The sequence below is a fragment of the Leptonychotes weddellii genome, chromosome 11 (genome assembly GCF_054177405.1).
Source record: "Leptonychotes weddellii isolate Sample4059 chromosome 11, ASM5417740v2, whole genome shotgun sequence".
Taxonomy (NCBI): Eukaryota; Metazoa; Chordata; class Mammalia; order Carnivora; family Phocidae; genus Leptonychotes; species Leptonychotes weddellii.
In genome coordinates this window covers 62,248,599-62,267,727 of record NC_138379.1, presented here as the reverse complement: position 1 = coordinate 62,267,727, position 19,129 = coordinate 62,248,599, and the positions used below count along the sequence as shown (strand labels likewise).

The 19,129-nt window shown below is 42.4% G+C and overlaps 1 protein-coding gene across 1 annotated transcript in view; it reads right to left on the bottom strand.

The window, feature by feature from the left end:
- Nucleotides 1-19,129, bottom strand: part of FAT3 (FAT atypical cadherin 3) — a 503,865-nt gene that overhangs the window by 127,184 nt on the left and 357,552 nt on the right. The gene's annotated exons all lie outside the window — the stretch shown is intronic.

Sequence of the window (19,129 nt, the reverse complement as noted above, 5' to 3'; positions counted from 1 at the left end):
AATGGAAATCACTGCAAAGGTTAGGAGGGAAGCAGAGCTCTCGTTGTGCTGTGGAGTGGAGAGGGAGAGAAAAAGAGGATCGACTTTACAAAATGTATTAGCTTATGTAAACTTAGTGGACATAAAGTATACCCCTCAACAGACACAAAAAAACAATATAATCATTATTATATGTTAAACAATGGGCATTTCTTCTAATTCTTGGACAATGATATCACCATTTAAATTCTTTCAGTATTCATTTTCTTTTCCTTTCCATTCTGTAAAACTTGTGAGTTTTACATTATTACTGTACAAAAGGAAAACTGAGATATATGCTTCAGAATTTTGATGGCTCATTGTAAGTACATTTGACAGTTTTAATACATTTTTAACAGTAACAAAATAATTTTCCCCCCTCTGGGAAACTCAAGAGGGGATGGACACTTCTTCCTGCATCTCTGAGGTGCTATTCTTATGAGTGTCTGGGAAAACTGAGAGAGAGGAGAGAAATGAAGAGGAGAGTCAGTGTGGGTAGTCTTCTTGGTCATAGTGATAATAATTACTAACATAGAAATACTTGTACACGAGGATGGTTTCGCCGTTTATAAAGCACTCTTCCATGCATTGTATCCTTCACTTTCCAAAAGACCGTTTTCACTAAGTGGAGGCTTATTTGTTCCCATTTTACAGAGGAGTAAACAGAGGCACAGAGGTCCCCTTGTTACCAAGTGCTAAAGCCAGGTATTATTAAGTTTTTGGCAATTCTTAATGTTCTGTGTGACCACAAACCTGGAAGAACATGTATTTCATCTTTAAATCATTACCTGGAATAAGACAGCTTATTCCTACAAAATATATATTTGGAGGCTAGAAGGAACATAAAGACATACTCGGCACCAATAGGAGAAAAACAACAGTGAATTACAACACCTGGTCATCCAGTTTTTCACCTAATAAAGCAATCTGACAGGAATAATGGAAACAAAGGCCAAAAATGTGGGAAAACAAATTAAAGGCTTTTTGCAAAATGGAAATGCAATGTAGTTTAGTTTCTCTTACAAGCCACCTAGGAGAATGGCTTTAATAGACTTAAGATAAATTTTCATGGGAGTCCTTGCTTTCTTTGAGAAATCAATCAAGTTTCCTTCTAAAGTTATTTTCCCAATTGGTTTGTTATGTTTCACAAAAGAAACACGTCGGGACCAATATGTGCCAGGGCTGGATTTTGACTCCTGAGATTTTCCCGGACGTGCTGAGCTCTGAAGAGGCACATTCTGCTGTTGCTGCCGGAGTAAAATGTTATACTCCCAGGTGAGTTGTGTTGACCAAAACACATTGATTTCTTGGCTGCTCTACTTCCCTGCCTCTCTTTTCTCCTTGAACAGCCTCTTTCTGAATCCAGGCAACTCTCGCTATCTTCACCATGCACAAAATCACCTCCTCATCGCTTCTCAATAAATGCCCCTTGGTGGGCTCAGAGATGGGGTCCCGGGGCTGCTCAGGGCCACGTGGCTGTGAAGGAAAGGATTCTGGGCTGTGGTTCACCACTCACTCGAGGATCCTGCTGCTGTAGAGTGCTTTCTTTTGGGGTCGCCTGGGTGGCTCAGCCGGTTAGGCGTCTGCCTTTGGCTCAGGTCATGATCTCGGGGTCCTGGGATCGAGCCCTGGATCGAGTCTGCTTCTCCCTCTGCCCCTCACCCCTCTCATGCTCTCTGTCTCTCACTCTCTCTCTCAAATAAAAAATTAGATATTTTTAAGAAAATGCTTTCTTTTGGAGTAGAGCTGGATTTACACACCCAGGTCCTTCAGGTGTCTGCTTAGCAGGGAAAGGTGGCAGTCGCACAGCTGCTCCCAGGTGTGCTATGGGGAGCTGGGTCCCTCCTGGCCCCACCTCACCTCAAGCACCCAGCTTGGTCTTGCTCTCTCAGGCTACATAGGCATCCTTGGGTCCTCGATAGAGAGCAACAACTCTTCCCTCCAGGGCTTTTGCACACCCTGACCTCTCTCCCTGGAGGGCTCTCCCCATCCCTTCCCCTGGGTCTTGCCTCCTCATCCTTGAGGTCCAGCTGAAATGTCTTTTCTTCAGGGGTGCCTTCTCTGAGCCCACAGACCAAGCGCCAGCCCCCCACACCTCATGCCCCTCCTGTAGCACACGCTTTACATTACCCAATACTTTTCTTTTGTAGCACTTACTCTTGTGGAAAGTAACTAAATACATGACTCTTCATCTGAGCTGATAAGCTGTGTAAGGGCAAAAACAGACTTTGCCTGGTCTGTTCGCTGCTCTCACTCCTGTGTCAAGCTACGCAGGTAGAACACGCACCACAAATGCTTATTTACTGAATTAGCCTCTGACACAGATCTTATTTGGGCAACCTCTTGAGCCAAAGCAGTCTTACCTTATAAAACCTGCTCAGACCATTAGAGGCCCTTTTTACAACAGAGCCCCCAGCTGCCTTTCCTGCCTTCTGGCCTGTGACTCCTCCATCTTATCCATGGTTTCCAATACCACCTACAGCTGATCATTCCCCAGCGTGTACTCTCATGCCCGAAGCTCGCTCTCCATACCAAACCAGTATGTCCAACTATGTACCAGGAATCTATTCTCTGGACCTCTCATGTCACGGACTGGAAAACATTACCTTCAAACCTCCCGCTTCTCCTGTTTTGATTCTCTATGAAGGACACCCCCACCTACTGCCACACTGGTCTGTCCCAGAACCCTGGGCATCTACCTAGAGCCCCTGTTCTCACTATCCACAACCAACCAAACTCAGAGGCCAGCAGGTGCACCTTCTCTAGTCACACTGCCGCAGGATAGGCCTCCTCTGCATCTTGTTTGGATTGCTGCGGTAGCCTCCTGGTCTCCCTGCCTCCAACCTTCATCTTTGTTGTAAAGTTATTTCTTCCTTAAAAATTGGACGTCACTGACCTTGTATAACACCCTTCCAGGGCTCCTTGAGGACAAGGATCTGGCCAGACTTATTTATCACTGTGCCTTATCCACCCCTTCCCAGCCTCCATGCCCAGTTACACTGTGAGCCTGGGAGGTTCTGAGTATGTTATGTTCTTACACTCTCATTCCACTGTACAGCTGTTTGTCTCCATGGAATGCCTTCTCTTGGAAATACACCTGACTCATTCTAGAAGCTTCAATTCAAACACTCCTTCTCGAAAGTCAATCCTGCCTCCTGCAGACAGATGGAGGCGCCCTCACCACGTTCCCCCTCCACTGTGTGCATAACTCCAGGACGCTAATTATCATCTGCATTTTTCAGTGTCTGTATGCTTGTTGGTCTCCACTCAAACTTTCCAGAACAACCCAAATTAGGGATTGTCTCTTACTCATTGTTATGTCTGGTACCCGGTACATCCCTAAGTGTCAAATAAATACTGTTAAATGAAATTAAGAATTAATTTACCCAAAACTCTTCCCTATGATAATAAGTGGAGGGAACATTCAGACACTGAAGAATCTGTTTCTTCATCTATAAGAAATTAAGAGACTGATAACATACAATCCCTAAGTGCTTCTTGCTTTATGAATCTATGAATGGGGGTTAGACAGAGCTAGTACAACTTTAACCCTGAACTATGGGGTTCATACCCACCTGACATCACAGAGAACATTACCAATCCCATGATTACTCATAATGATTTCTAGCCACTTCCCAAACTGTGCTGGCCATTGCAGACACTTATCTACAATCTACTGAAGTAATCTATTCATGTGTTTGGCTCTTTCAACAGGCTGTGAGCTACTCAGAGGCAGGGACCTTGACTTTTTCATCTTCGCTGGAACCTCCTGTACTCTCAATAAATGCTTGCTGAACTGAACTACGTCATTTCTGACCTTAGAGTCTTCATTTCCATTTTTATTTCTCTAGACCCACTGATGTGTTCAGCTATGTTTGTACCTGGAATATCAATCATTAATGATTCCATCAGATTTTTAGACTTCATTCTTCATGTTGCCTTAGGCCTCAACCCACCAGCTGGAATTAGTCTCTATGGAAAAGGAGCAGCAGCGCTGGGGATCGAAGCAAAACTAACTGAGACGAATCCCTACCATCTCCTCCTCCGCGTCATTTTTCATTAACAATAAATTAGCTGTTGTTTAGAAACTATCCCTTCTTGTCCCACCACAATGTGACAAGGGAATACCGAGCCATCCTAACCTGGATTTTCTGTCATCAATGATCAATAATCAGTGGTTCGGCAATTAATCAAAGCCTGAAAGATTCATTTCTTTAGGTGCTTATGGCTAGTGCCTGACAAAAGGAACCACAACTAGAACCACAACCACTGAAAATACAGTAGAGCCCATTTCATTTTTCCATGGTGTCCTTGGGATCTGTGACTATCAGGCAGAACCAGAGGAAATCAACACGACCCAGTGGATTATAACGATAAAACAACAAAGAGGAACATGTTTATACGTCTATCCCTGGAAAATGCAAAAGCTTTTTAAGACCAAAAATGGATGGGCATGGAGAATTCTGGAGTTATGGCAGCTGGTGGAGGCCACACTTCTGACTCACTGAAATTTTCTGATGTATTTATATTTGTGGTCTCTTTCCCTGTAGTAGAATAGAAGAATGGAAGCTGCCTGAGAGTGGAGACCTTGTGTCTTGTCCACGGCTTTGTCCCCACGGATTATTGAGAGTATCTGAAAATATATTAAATATTTCTAGAATGGAGAGTTCAATTCTGGCATTCTCCTTAACCATTAATTCATCGTAGATGGCTATTTCCAGGCCATTACACTTAGCGTTGTAAACCTCTCTTCAGGGATTACATATCCCCCTTCCTATACTTTATATTTATCCTTGACATTTTACCATTATCAGACATATATTTAACTCATAATCTTATTTATTGCCTGTCTTCCTCTTTAGAATATGAGCTCCATAGAGCATCGGCTTTCGTCTATTTTGTTCACCGATGTATTCCTGGAACCTATGACAGCAGATGCAGTAAGCATTCAACAAATACCTGTTAAATAAATGAAATATTCAAGTGCCTGTAGTTACAAAACTCTTTTCGAAGCAAATTAGGTGATACACCAACCAACAAACCACCCCAAAAAAATCTGGATTCATACTAAATTCACCCTTCCCCCATGCCCCAAATCTTCTGTAATATTCCTGACTTGCAATCCATTTGGCCTCAGTTTAGATACTTTCAGTAAGACACACTCACTGCCTTAGGAAGCAGCCCAGTGGTTGATGGGTTCGATGTTCTCAAAGCTCTTTTTAATACTGCACCTGCATCTACCTGCCTGTCATTAGCTCAGACTGCCTGTCGCTTCCCAGAGACTGGTTTTACTTTTTGTAACTATACAGAAAAAGTCAAATTTCTCTTGCACCTTGTCTCAGTTATCTACTGCTGTGTAACCCAAAACTAAGTGGCTTAAATAACCCATAATGCTTTTATTATCTCTCCCAGCTTCAGAGGCTGAATGGGGAAAGTTCTTACTTGGGGTCTCTCATGCAATTGCAGTCCCAGGGAGCTGGGACTGCAGTAACTGGACATGTCTGTCGGTTGATAGTAGCCATTGGCTGGGACCATAGCGGGGGCTGAGCCTATGCTTCCTTGCAGCATGGTGGCTGGGTTCCTTTCATTATTTCCTTTAATTCCTTTAATTGTTAAAACAGTCTCATGAGATAGGCACTATGATCGCACCTATTTGATAAAGAAATTGAATTTAAGAACTTGTCCTAGGTCACAGTGCTCCTAAGTGGAAGAGCTTGTTTTAACCCTGGCAGTTTGGTTCTAAACCAGGGATTGGCAAACTATAGCCCATGGGGGCGCCTGGGTGGCTCAGTTGGTTAAGCGACTGCCTTCGGCTCAGGTCATGATCCTGGAGTCCCAGGATCGAGTCCCACATCGGGTTCCCTGCTCAGCAGGGAGTCTGCTTCTCCCTCTGACCCTTCCCCCTCTCATGCTCTCTCTCTCTCTCAAATAAATAAATAAAATCTTTAAAAAAAAAAAAAACTATAGCCCATGGGCCAAACCTGGCCGCTTGGGATGCAGCCACGCCCACTCATTAACATATTACCTAGAGCTGCTCTCCTGTTATAAAGACAGAGTGGAGTGGTGGAGGCAGAGACCATATGGGTCAAAAGCCTAAAATACTTACTATTTGGCTCTCTACATAAAAAATCTGCTGACCTCACTTACTGCACGCCTGCTTTGCTTGGTCCTTTGCATGGTGATTTACATTGTCACTTTTTTTCACAGGAACCTGGTAGACATTGCCACTTCGATTCTACAGCTAGAGAGACAGACAGTGGGGCTCAGTAGTTAAGGAAGGAATTTTTGCAAGGCCACTCAGCCAGTAAGTGACAAAACACAGGTTCGCACCCAAGTCAATTTGGCGTCACAGCTCATGCTCTTTTCCCCACCCTGCACAGCCTATGTAGAAGCATCTGTTAACCATCTGTTTCAAACTCCCTCCCCAAACGTGGCTCCGGATCAACATCGAGCTCAGAGCGGTACTTCTAGAATCAAGCCTTTCCCTCCTTTGAAAATTGGGACCATCTTTGACGGGCTCCGGTCTTTTGGCACCTTTCCTGTTCTCCTCAATTGCTGAAAAACTGCCACCAGGACTTGGGCGGCAGCTGCGACTTCTTTCAGCTCTCTGACTTGAGACCCAACCTGCTTTAGCGCAACTCTATCTCCTGCTATTTTCTTACACTTCTAGGTCGTCAGTTCCCGCTCAAAATCTGCTCTCCCCTCTTCTGTGATAAAGGAGCTGAGAGGTGGGGCGGCGGTGGGGGGAGGGCTTCAGCTTTCCTGTTATCTCTTATTTATCGGGAGCTCAGTGATTTTAACTCTGTGCAGGCACTCTTCCAAGTGCTTAACAGATAACTAACCCCTTTTTCCTCATATCAGTCCTGGGAGAAGGAAGGAGGGGGGATGATCCCCTTACTACAGGTTAGAAACAGGCAGGGAAAGGTGAAGTACAGTGGAGTCCACCTGGACCAGGGTCCGTGTCCCCAGTCACAACCCTCTGCTGCCGGTCCCCTAAATGCTTGCCCCAACTCGCGCCCCAACTCGTGGGTGTGGCCACATTCTCCTTCCTCTGAACACCATTCAAACGTACCATTTCAACGGCCTCAGCACTTCCGAGATGGAGTGCTTTTACTACCAGTCCATCGGCCACAGTCTAGGCTGATCACACCTCAAATACCACGTATCTCTGTATTCACACATGGCTGCCACGTACTTTCTCCCCATCCTGGCAATGTCCCTTCTTCTTCCTGAGTACTTGGTGGCCTTATTCTGAGTCTCCTGATCTCTAGGAGCTATTTTTGCACCTGAAACTCTTCTAAGGCAGAAGACAAAGCTCAAAGGAGATTTATGTTTCCCTCCTCCATCTCATTATCAAAAGTCTCAGGAACTAGCTAATAGATTTGTGTGAGGAAGAATTCTAAAGATAAAGCCTTTTAAACTAAGGCAGAGCTTCCAACCACAGGTGACAAGTAGGTTTCAGATACGCTGTGAGATTGAACCTCCTAACTCTTGGGTAGATGAGTGTGACCTCATATAGCTGGACCCCCAGGGCTGGTCATTTCTGGCTGGGGTTAGCCTTTCTCTTTACCTGACAGTACTGTACAAATATTATCATCTTCTGTGTGCACCATAATGGGACAAAGGTTATGAAGCCTGTAATCAATCACTAATAATGTTACCCTTGTCTAGGCTCTGATTACATTTTAAACAATATGCCTACGGAGGTTACTGGATCCAAAGCATTCTGAACAATACCAAAATTAAAAACTCCGCAATATTGAAATCTCCATGCGTAGGACACTCTTCATGCGTAGGATTATAAATGCTATGGATGTTGACAATTAATTCAAGTGAAGATACCTATCTATTTTCACTCTTTTTCTCACAAGCCCAGTTGTGGATAGCAATGCTCTTACCCTTTGTCTCTATTCTTGGTCACTGCATGGGTAGGCAAACAGATGAAGGGCACCCACTATTGGGTATTTATTTTTCTCTATGACATTCTCATATGCACTGAAGAACCTCAGAGTAAAGGAAAACTGCCTTTCTCTACCCTTAGACTCAGCAAAGCACAGAGTCACTAGACATTAAGAGAACTCACGAGTAAGTGGGAATTTAGACATCATTCTGGTTCATTCCCCCTGCTTTACAGATGAGGAAACAGGTCTAGACAGATGAGCTTCTTAGACCAACATCATATTACTGGCAATAACCTTAATCTTTCCAAGACATTGGCTCCAGAATTCCAAGCTGCCTTTTGAGCTTCAAATGACGCCTCGTGTTCATAACTTCTCAGCTGTGTGATTTCAATATTGTGGAGGTTTTAATTTCGGTATTTTTCAGAATGCTGCACGCTTAAAAAAGAAGAAATGTGTTCAGAGTAGATGCTCTGTTTACTTTTTATCTTCAAAAATGTTTCACAAACATTAAAAACTTAATCCTCTCAAGATAGCTGAGAAGTTGAAAACAACTTTATCTCCTCCCCACAAATAGAGAAATGGGGAGAAATGACCTTCTCCAAGTATACTCTGGGGCTGATATTAACGTGGGGGCTGGAATTCAGACCTGTCTGCTCGTGGGCTCAGATGACTGCACTGCTGGGAAGACAAGTGCTTCCTGCCATTTCTGGAAAGAAAACTATGTACAAACACTAAATTAAAGGGTAGGTCTCGAAGGAGGAACAGCTCTTAAAGATAAACCTTCTGAAAGGTAAAATCATTGAGCTAAAATTAACCTGTACTATCACCCATATTTTCCATGGAGGGAAAGAAATAAAAAGCCAGCTTTAAACCACCTGCCCTTGGTTTTATTACATGTGATTTCTCTGATTTGACCTATCAGTTGGCATTAAGAAATCACCTGGAGATGGATAGGTGTTCCAGTCACTCACCATCCTGCCTTACCCAGTCTGTGCTGCTGTCTCCTAGGTACAGTTGAGGGACATATTCTCTGGACTGTAGAAGACTCGTGTCCCTGCTCTTTCTAGTTTCCAGGAAGTTAGATATTTCTACTCTGTACTGTAGAAGACTCGTGTCCCTGCTCTTTCTAGTTTCTAGGAAGTTAGATATTTCAAGAGGTGTATACTTAAGGGGTGGAATACCTTTGTGGAATGGTTTACTTTATATGGGAAAAGTCTTCATTTGAAATAAGAAAAAGGAGGGAATGAGGAATGAAAGGAAACAAGGGAAGAAGGAAGAGATGAGAGGAAGGAAACAGGAAAGGAGAGAAAAGGAAGTACGGAGTGAGACAGGTAAGAAAAGAAAGGGAGGAAGGATATAGGAAAACAGGCACGTAGGTAACATCTTGGGAAGAGGTGAATCTAGGAGGCAAACGGGGCAGCTTTCTGAAGAGAATGGGGTGCATTCCCCTCCATATAATGAAGGCCATTTATAAAGGCATGGAAACAAGAAAATCTATTCACTAAGTGTTAGGATTAGCAATCTTTGGGGGGAACAGATGATATTAATCTGATGAGCATTCAGTCTAAACTATCTTCCAGAACATTCGTTTGTCCTGAAAAGTTAAAAGCACAAACCAGAGGGGCGCCATGATCCGTGGAACCTAGGTCTTGGGGCCACTGAATCATGCCATTCGTTTTTGTGATCTCTCTCTTTGCCCAAAGATGTCACATTACTGGGGAGCCTAGGATAAATCTGCTCATGATCCACCCAGAGACCCCTTGTGAGCACTTTCGGTCTGTCTTCTGCAGAGCGTGGATTCACACAAGTCTGTGAGCCACTCCAGGGGCTGGCCCACATTAGGACATAGTGGGCCCTCAATAAATATTTGTTGATTGGATGCGTGTGGGAACCTTGCATCTCAGGACAACGAAGGTACCTTTTCTTTGCCATGTTTAGACCTAGCAATTTCTAAATGGCAGCTTTTTTAGAAAGATCCTTGAACAATTCACTTTGGCAGTGGCTGCTAAGATTATATAGCTTTGTCCAAATCTCTTCTTTGCACTTCAGGAAATAAAGTATTTCCCAGCCTGATATCTCTTAAAGGTTTTTTTTCCCTGCAGAGAGGTACACATCAGCTACTAATCTCATCACATTTCCATTTCCTTCCAGGCTCATCTGCTCATCATTTTCTATTCATAAAACTTGCTTGATTCTAATCTTCCCGATCAGCAGGAACTAAACACCTCCTCAAAGTTTCTTTAGAATGATGGTGATTACCACACATGTGCTAACTCCGCCTTTCAAACAGATGGGTCCAATCTAGGTGCTCACATGTGGGCCATTAAGAAAGTTCTGCTATGAACGAAGATGTGACATCATATCAGCCCCGGGACTAAATCCCCCTGTACTATTTCGTAATTCCCCTGACATCAAGGCCTTACTCCATATACTATTCCACATTCCCCTCTCTGTGAAACAGAATCCACCAGGTATGAATTACAATGTGAAGTCTATATTGGTAGCCTCCCCTACTTCCCAGCACCGGACCTCACACTTTATGTTACTTCTATCCGGGCAGACTCTCATGCCTTCGGCTCCACTGATGATGCTTTTTGGATTTCAACACTAACACTTTCACCAGACACCAGATTTTTGTTGTTCTACCCACAATCAAGACTTACTGCAAGAAAATAAAGACACTGTTCTAGTTACTAGCTCAGAAAAAAGCTTTGCTCCTCTCGCTTGGTAATTCAACATGGGCTTGTATGGCAACTCAGCAGGTCCTTTAACACCTTATCTACCTAAAAATATGAATTTTAAATCTACCCATTTAAAAAAATTAGGCCCATGGGTACAGATGAGAGCACATGTAGACTAAGGCAAAATTCATGGAAAAATTGGTGGCCCAGAGATAGACTTTGCCTGGGCCCATGCAGTGTAGTATAAAAATTTCTGCCAAAATTTATAACTAGATAGGTTTCATATAAAAATTCAAATTCCCAGCTTCTCCTGAAAACTCAGAAGGACTGGTCTACCCCTGTCTCTTGTGTTCCTGATGCTTCAGCCATGTCAGCGTCATTTGTCAACAATACTGTGCAGAAATTTTTCTTGGCATGGAGAAATACTTCTCACAGTCCATATTCTTATCAAAAATGGTTATAAAAGATAGATGGAGAAGTCTTCATATTCAAAGACAAATGGAAGAGAGCACATTTCTTTTTGTAAGTGAAGTACATTCCTGTAAGCTTTGTATGCAAACACTCGGCCTGCTATCCCTCACTCATTTATGATGCCGGAGTGGGCTCTGCAGACATTTGAGCTTGTAACCCTTGGTTCAAGGTCTTGGTAAAAATCTCTCTGTAACGATAGGATGTATATTTTAATGTGTGGCAGAGATAAAACTGTAGCTCTTGGCAGAGACCATTCAGAGCAAGCGGAGTTGTACATATATTATTCCTACTCTGGGTATGATGATTTCATGTACCATGATTCTATAAAAATCAGAAATTTCAAAAAGAAAAAAAACTGAAGGCATCTTTCACCCTACAGTCATCTAGACAACAAATATGAGTCATCTCGAACACTTCTTTGGCCCTCCTCCCACACCTCATCAGTCATTAACAAGGGGCAATACCAGCTGTGAATCAGAAATAGATGAAGATGGAAGAGGTTCTTTGCCGGGATGCAGAGCTTAGCAACAAAGAACGTGGGCTGGCTTTGGTGCTCTGTGACCTCCTCAGCCAGGTGTCCCTGAGCAGGGGACATTCTAATGGCAGCCCTGAGAATTCTACCTCTGAAGTGTCAGTTGTAGCTCTTGGTTCTTCTCTTCTCTCTTCTTGGGGTCAGGCTCTCATTATCTCCTGCCTAACCCATTGTGTGGGTCTTCAACCTGGTTTCCCTGCCTCTGGTCTTGCCTTATCTCAGTCCATTCTTTAGAAAACCAGAGAATCTTCAAATATAAAATTCAGATGATGTCAGTCCCCTGCTGAGAGGACCTCAGGGGTTGCCCACTGCTTAAAGCAAATCTTAGAAAATGTGTCATGGAGAACATCAGTCCTGGAATGTGCTTGCCTTAAAAAGAGAGGGTCCAGGATCCCAGAAGTCTGAAGAGCACTGTAGATAGATCTTTCCTGGAGTTTTATAATGCACATAAATCAGAGTAAAGCAAAAGCAAGGAAGCTGGTTTAACTTTGTTTAAATCAGTATTTGCCAAGCTTATGTGACAACAAGATCCTTTTGTTGAGTTATGCTTATTAACATCCTTTAGATTTGCTATTTTAAGGAACATACTTTGGGAAATGCTGAATTACAAGATAAAGCCCACACTCTTCATTATTAACCTGTAAGATTCTTTAGTATTGATATAGCCTGTCCACTGGGTTACTCTCAGCCTCTAGTTTCTATCCAGACTATATCCAAAGTTTTAATCACAATCAGATCACTTAGCTCAACACACATATACTAGTGTTTTACAATGTGCCGTGTTTTAGACACTGGATATACGGTGGTGAGCAACATGGGCTCCCTTCTCTCGGGAAGCTCATAGTCTACTTCTTCTTCCAACAAAAGACATGCACTTCAATGCCCTTTCACCTCTGATTGGGATTCCCACTGCATAGAATCCCCTTTATTCCCTTATTCTTATAATTCTTATAAAATCCTCCAAGGCCAGATGCAAATGTCTGTTCCTTTATGACACCTTCTCAGAGACCACGTTCAGAATCCTTCCTTTTTATGATTCACTTGTCTTTATTCATATACTAACATCTCACTGATCACATATCTAATTATTATGTCTGTCCTCTTTAACATCCTTGCACTGAAAGAGCTTGTAAGCTCCCTGGCAGTGAAGGATGTCACATCAATCACTCTATTGGCAGCACTAGGCAAGATGTCCCAATACATAATAAATGCTAAACTAACATCAGTTCCCTTAGGTTTCACAAGAGGCATCAGGAATACAGCTCTGAATTGGTGAAGGAATTATTTATTCTGCTTTGTTTTCCTACTTCTAACAGCATGTTATTTTAATTTTGAATCATAGTAAGGATCTTAGATTGCTAATAAATTAGGAAAAATTAGGTAGATATCCTGTCGGTTAGAAACAAACATTATTCATTATCCCATTAACAGAGCTATTAAAAATCCTGTGTACTCTTGTATTAATCACATAACAGATAAGGTTTGTTCTTTGCACATAATAACATTAAAATCCCTGGGGAAACATGTCTCAGGATACAGCTACTAAAAGAGAAAGATGGGTCATCTTAGATACTTAAAGTATCTTAATTACTTTCACAAGAGAAAAGGGAGTATATGTAAGTTTTAAATAAAGATCAATTCAGTAGACTTACATAGATTTGGAAAGACAAACTTGAAGATGAACATAATGGTCAATATGCAATATTTAGGAAGTATTTATGATGTATCCATATTCAGCAAATTTATCAGATGTGTATTTATATTCATCCAGTTCTTGCCTTCCAGGAGAATGTAAACATAGCTATCCAGTCCCAGGTCTAAACTACATTCTACTTCAGAATTTATGCTCATTTCTATCAAACTGCCTGAAAACTGTTTTGAGTTCCCTGAGGGCAGGAACTTTCTTTCCAATCTCAGGACCTAGAACGGGATGGATGAAAGCAATGTAGGGAAAAGTAAACTGCCAAAGGTGTGAAAACTCAGATATGACAAACATTAGCAATGAAATAATTCCATGCTGTATCCAGAAAAGGAAACCTGCCACAAATATAAAATATAGATCCTACCCATCAAATGAAAAGCCTGGAAATGTTAATAATGTAGTAAGGAATTAAAGAAGCAATGACATGTGTGCTCTAGGACCCCTTTTGTTAAAAATTCTCGAATATTTGAATGACTGGTGCAAAATAAAAAGTGCGACAGTTTTCTTTTTAAGCATTTACATGTTTTATTTTTTTCTTAAAACTCTTCTCCCAGAAATAAAGGGAGGAAAAAAAGCCAAATTATCTTTTGACCCTGAAATCAAATAGACTCAGAAATCCAATAACTGCAGAGAATAATTAGAAAAAATAAAAGCCTAAAACTTGGACTCTGCTCCCAGTCAACACTCATCTATTTAAATTCCATTTAAAATGATTCTTAACTTTTTACTTTTTCAACATTGGAGGCAGAGGGCTCAGCAAGAACATTCTCATCATCATGCCCCAGAGGCAGCCCTCACCACCGAGCCTAAGTAATGTAAAAACAGTGGCTGGTGAACTTTCTGCCCATGTCAAAAGCAAAATAGATTAAATGTGTTAAATCATGGAAGATAAATGAGAGTCACACTGCCCCAGGAGTCAATTAAAAATGTATAACCCAAGTCGTGCATTTGTAAACTCTAGAAATAGTCATTTTGCCCAGGCAAAAATATTGAAAACTCATTTGGAATGAAAGACCTTCCATAAGTACTCAGTTTCTATGCTGGGTAAAAATGTAATACAGTAGTTTTTACATATGACACTCTACAATCTTGAATTTTTATTCTCAGAGTATGATTATGATCAAATATGACTTCCTACTATGTGTTACATTCACACAGGCCAGAGTTGTCCCCGTGCTTAACAGATATACCCTCCCTGTTCATTTTATGAACCAGGGCATAACATTGCCAGGACAGTTCTCCCTCTCCTCCCTCCCTCCCTCCCTCCACCTTCCTTCCTTCCTTTCTTCCACATCTCTCTCTCTCTCCTCCCAAAACTTTCTTCTCAGATCAGGCCGAAAAGCACCAATGTGTGAAAGAGATCCCTGGTGGGCAGCACTGGAAAAAAGTGAGTAATGAATAATGAATATCTCTTTGTAAGACTCTACTTAGCGGGCAGTGGAAACTATTTTGACTTTATGGCAAAAGCTCTTGGGGAGAAATATTCCCAAACCATGTTTAAACGTGTGAGAGGCAGCAGAGATTGCCAAGCACTTGGCAAGATTTACCACCACAATGCACACACAGGGAACGTTGAGTTATTTGCTGCAATCGTCCTGAAAAATCTCATTCCAGATTTTAACTTGTAACTTTGTGAATGAGCATCTTTCTTTTCCTCTGGCTTTGTCAAAGGAATATGTCAGGGATTCCAATAGTCGACCAATGTAAGAAACAATAATTCACTAAAACATATGGAGAATGTCCTAGGAAGCCTTCCATGACAGTAAGAGGAACCAGTTTATAAAGCTTCCAAACTGAATAGATTTTTACCAGAATGAAAAACTCTGCAGAAAGCTTATGATAAAAATGGTTTTTGAATAGACTTAAAGGCAATGAGGACTTCTATTGATCATAAAGAGTTATTGGTTTCCATGCTCCAAAGGAAAGGCCCATTACCAAAACACATAGGCTCACAGCCTTCCCCAGAAATCTCTAGAAATGATACAAATAAAAGATCACATGTGACATCAGGTAATTGTGTTGGCTGCAACTGAAGGCTACCTGGCAATGACATATGGCTGTTATCTAGGTTCTGGTCCTTTTCAGTTTTGAAATCCAATGTTCAGGGGCCCAGGACTCACCACTGCAATCAGGGCAGGCTCACTGTGGATGACCCGTATGCCCTCACACAGCTGCTCCCCTGACACACTTCAGATCCTCAGTCCAGCTCATCTTAGTGCACTTTCTCAGTGCTTTTGAGTTTGTGGGTCTGCCACCAGGGGTGATCTATTACTGAAAACTACAGGGTGACAGGGACCCTTCATATTCTGGACCCCTAACCCATTTCAATAATAATATTGAGGCCACCTCATTCATGCCACGCCTTCAGAGCACTTTCATATCTATGATCTCATTTGATTCTCCCAACAAATTGATGAGGGAAGTTGGTCAAGCAGGATTAATCCATTTGATAGCTGATGGAAGACCCAGCAAGGTCAAAAGCTTTTCCTAAAGTCACTCAGCTCGTCGGTGACAGCGTGGTCTCAAAAGACATAGCACTTTGTAAAATCCAGGCTAATGCTCCCACACCCTCCTAGACTCAGAGGGCATGAACTCAAGCTCACGGACACTCCTTAGAAAAACCAGCTAACAGTAAGGAATTAGCATGTCTTCACATATGAAAGTATTATATTGTTTATAGCAGAATACTTTGAATTCACTAGTCTCAATCTGAAATACATATTTTTTTAAAGATTTCATTTACTTATTAGAGAAAGAGAGTGAGAGAGAGAGAGATCATGAACAGGGGGAGGGACAGAGGGAGAAGCAGACTCCCCACTGGACATGGAGCCCAATGTGGGATCATGACCTGAGCTGAAGGCAGACACTTAACTGACTGAGCCACCCAGGTGCCCTGAAATATGTATTTTATGTTCAATAATTACTTCTTGGGGACCTGCAATGTGAAAGCACTGTGGGGGAGAGAGGGATGAACATGACCAAAAACATGGTCTCTACCCCTACTTGAGTTTACCACCTAGAAGAGGTAACAGGCAAGCTTACAAATAAGGAAGGGATAATGGAAGTGGGAGAAACTCTGTATGTGGGTTGTGTACCAAAGTCCTCCATCTAAAAATTCCTAACGGCATCATTGATGCTATGGTGCCATTTTAAATGCCACCCAAGTGTCCTGGGGAACCTGGTGTTTTAAAGGAATGCCTTTAACTTTTGGAAAATCAAAGTCCTGGAAAAGGAATCTGTATCATTGATTTCTCTTTTTATAAGGTGATTATGGAATTCATCCTCATAAAATGGGATGTTTTTAAATCTATCTGGAGTGATGTATTTGTGTTGTTTTGGCGGGCTGCCCAGAGGATTTCTCAAGGTTCTGCTTATCCTTAGGACTTATATTTCTCACAAAATGCTACGGAAGAAAAGATCATAGGTTTTACACATCTTTTTTCTGGGTTTATAGGATGCCAGGTTTATCTGCCACTTATTCTCCACACCCCTGCCCCTCCCCCATCCCGGTGTCGATGCTAACAAGGGACCACGTAGTTCCAGTTATTTCTTAGCCTTCTTAGAACCAAGGGGGATGCCGGCTTCTGGGTGACCTGACACCGAGGACAGCAGGGCAGAAGCACCAGGGTTCTTGGCATTGTCACACAGCTGAGCAATTCCTAACCCTGCATGGCTCCTGGACTTCAGTTATGTGAGTTACGTGAGTAATGCATATTCTGACTTCGAGTTTATTCTTCCCAAACTTCACTAGCTAATTCTACGGAATTTTAAAAAGCTGACTGAGACAGACTGAGAATTCTGACTGCTTATGTTTAGTAATTCTGTGTAAAAATTAAATTAACCAGGTAAATTCTTATCTGACGGCTGGGTCATCCACTTCTGTTATTCACATGACTGTCTCGTGTGTTCCTTTATGAATGAACTTTCCTACACACACAATGATGTAGGCGTGTACATACCCTCACGGTGGTTGAGGAAGATGCTTTGGATGAGGTCCTTCACCTGCCTTTGCGTTGCTGTAGGTAGGGATTAGAATCAAATTACTTGCCTCTGACATCACCACATTATAAAAGAACAAAATGCTCTTTGCTCTTCTTTAGACCACCAGTCCTGTGGCTACCCACACAGAAACCCTGTTTGTAATGAAAGGACCCCAGCTGAATGGAAATCAGAGACTAAAATTACGGGCTGGTCTATCCTCTTTGTTACAGAGTGTGATCAGTAGACCCCGTGGATTACTCGAAATTCCAATTTCTTCCCCCTCTGCTGACAGTACACTTCATCTGCTTTTCCAAACATTTTGAATTGTGACAGAGAATTCGGTGAGGCATTACTGTTTCAGTCTTCTGAAAGTTGCAATTAAATACCCTGTAAGTGGATGTGTCTTTGCCACCTTTTTGGAAAGGTATAAGAGAAAAAAAATTAGACATCAGAGGAAAAGAATTCATAGTTAAGGCTCTTTCTTCTTCCTCAACCACATTTTGTTGTCTCTTTATGGCAACAAAGGTCTGTAATCAGACTCTGGTTCCAACATTCTAAAGACATCGATGACATGGGCAGGGGTGGGGGGGATCAAATCTCCATTTTACACATAGGAAAGAAGGAAAAAATAAAAGACCACCCTAGAAGTGACTGAAATTGCATCTGTGTGACAGATCTTTTAAATAAATGGGATGTTATAGCTCAAACACTAGGAATCTTTCCATTTCAAAAGAGGATGGTGTTGCTATATGTATGACTCTATTCATAAAGACAAAATTTCTACAATATCAGTAGCTAAATGAGGCCTGGGCACTTTCTGGACAGGACACTTTCTGTTTTGGTAGGACAATGCTAATAACTTCTAGCAGCGATTCAGAGACAGAGGTGCAGGTCTCTGAAAATGAATGTTCTTTTAGCAGTCTTCTGAGGGGTCTGGCCAAACACCTAAAGGGTCAATTGGCATGATTTATTTTCTATTACTTAACAATTCTGCCTCCAAATGCCATTCTTCTACTCCATTTCATTCTTCTGCAGTGTAATGGGGTTCCACTGAATCAATGGAAACCACTTTCATGGATATCTGAATGCAGTCTGGTGGCCCGTGGGTGAGGAATTATGGGGTTTTCGGTGGAGGGTACACATCTGGGCTTGGTGAGCAACTTGCCAGGCTGGGGTCAGGAAAGTCACTATCTTGTTCATTTCACAAAGCGCGTGGGCTGGGGCTGCCTCAGCTCAGGCTCTCTGCTGGTGCCTCTCAAACGGCAGCTCCAGATGGAGACAGGGAACGTCAGAGTCAGCACAGACTAGTTGCGGCCAAAAAATGATGAGGTTTCTCCATGACCTGAAAGAGTAACTCAGTCCCCAACTAGGGGACTGTGCAGAAGTGTTCAGTGGGATCACTCAGTACCTTCAAAGAGCCATGTTGGAGAAAGAAAACAATGCTTCTGGATCACGTGGGCTTGTGTTCCATTCCGAATTTTCCCCCTATGTCCAAGCTGCACCACCCTTCGGCAAATTATTTAAATTATGCCTCAATATCTATGGCTGTTAAATGGGAAGAACAAACATCACCTCTCTGGGCGCCTGGGTGGCTCAGTCGTTAAGCGTCTGCCTTCGGCTCAGGTCATGATCCCAGGATCCTGGGATCGAGTCCCACATCGGGCTCCCTGTTCGGCGGGAAGCCTGCTTCTCCCTCTCCCACTCCCCCTGCTTGTGTTCCTGCTCTCGCTATCTCTCTCTCTCTGTCAAATAAATAAATAAAATCTTAAAAAAAAAAAATCACCTCTCAGAGAGTTTTCTAGAATTAATGAAATATTGTGTTCATTATTCAGCAAACATTTTT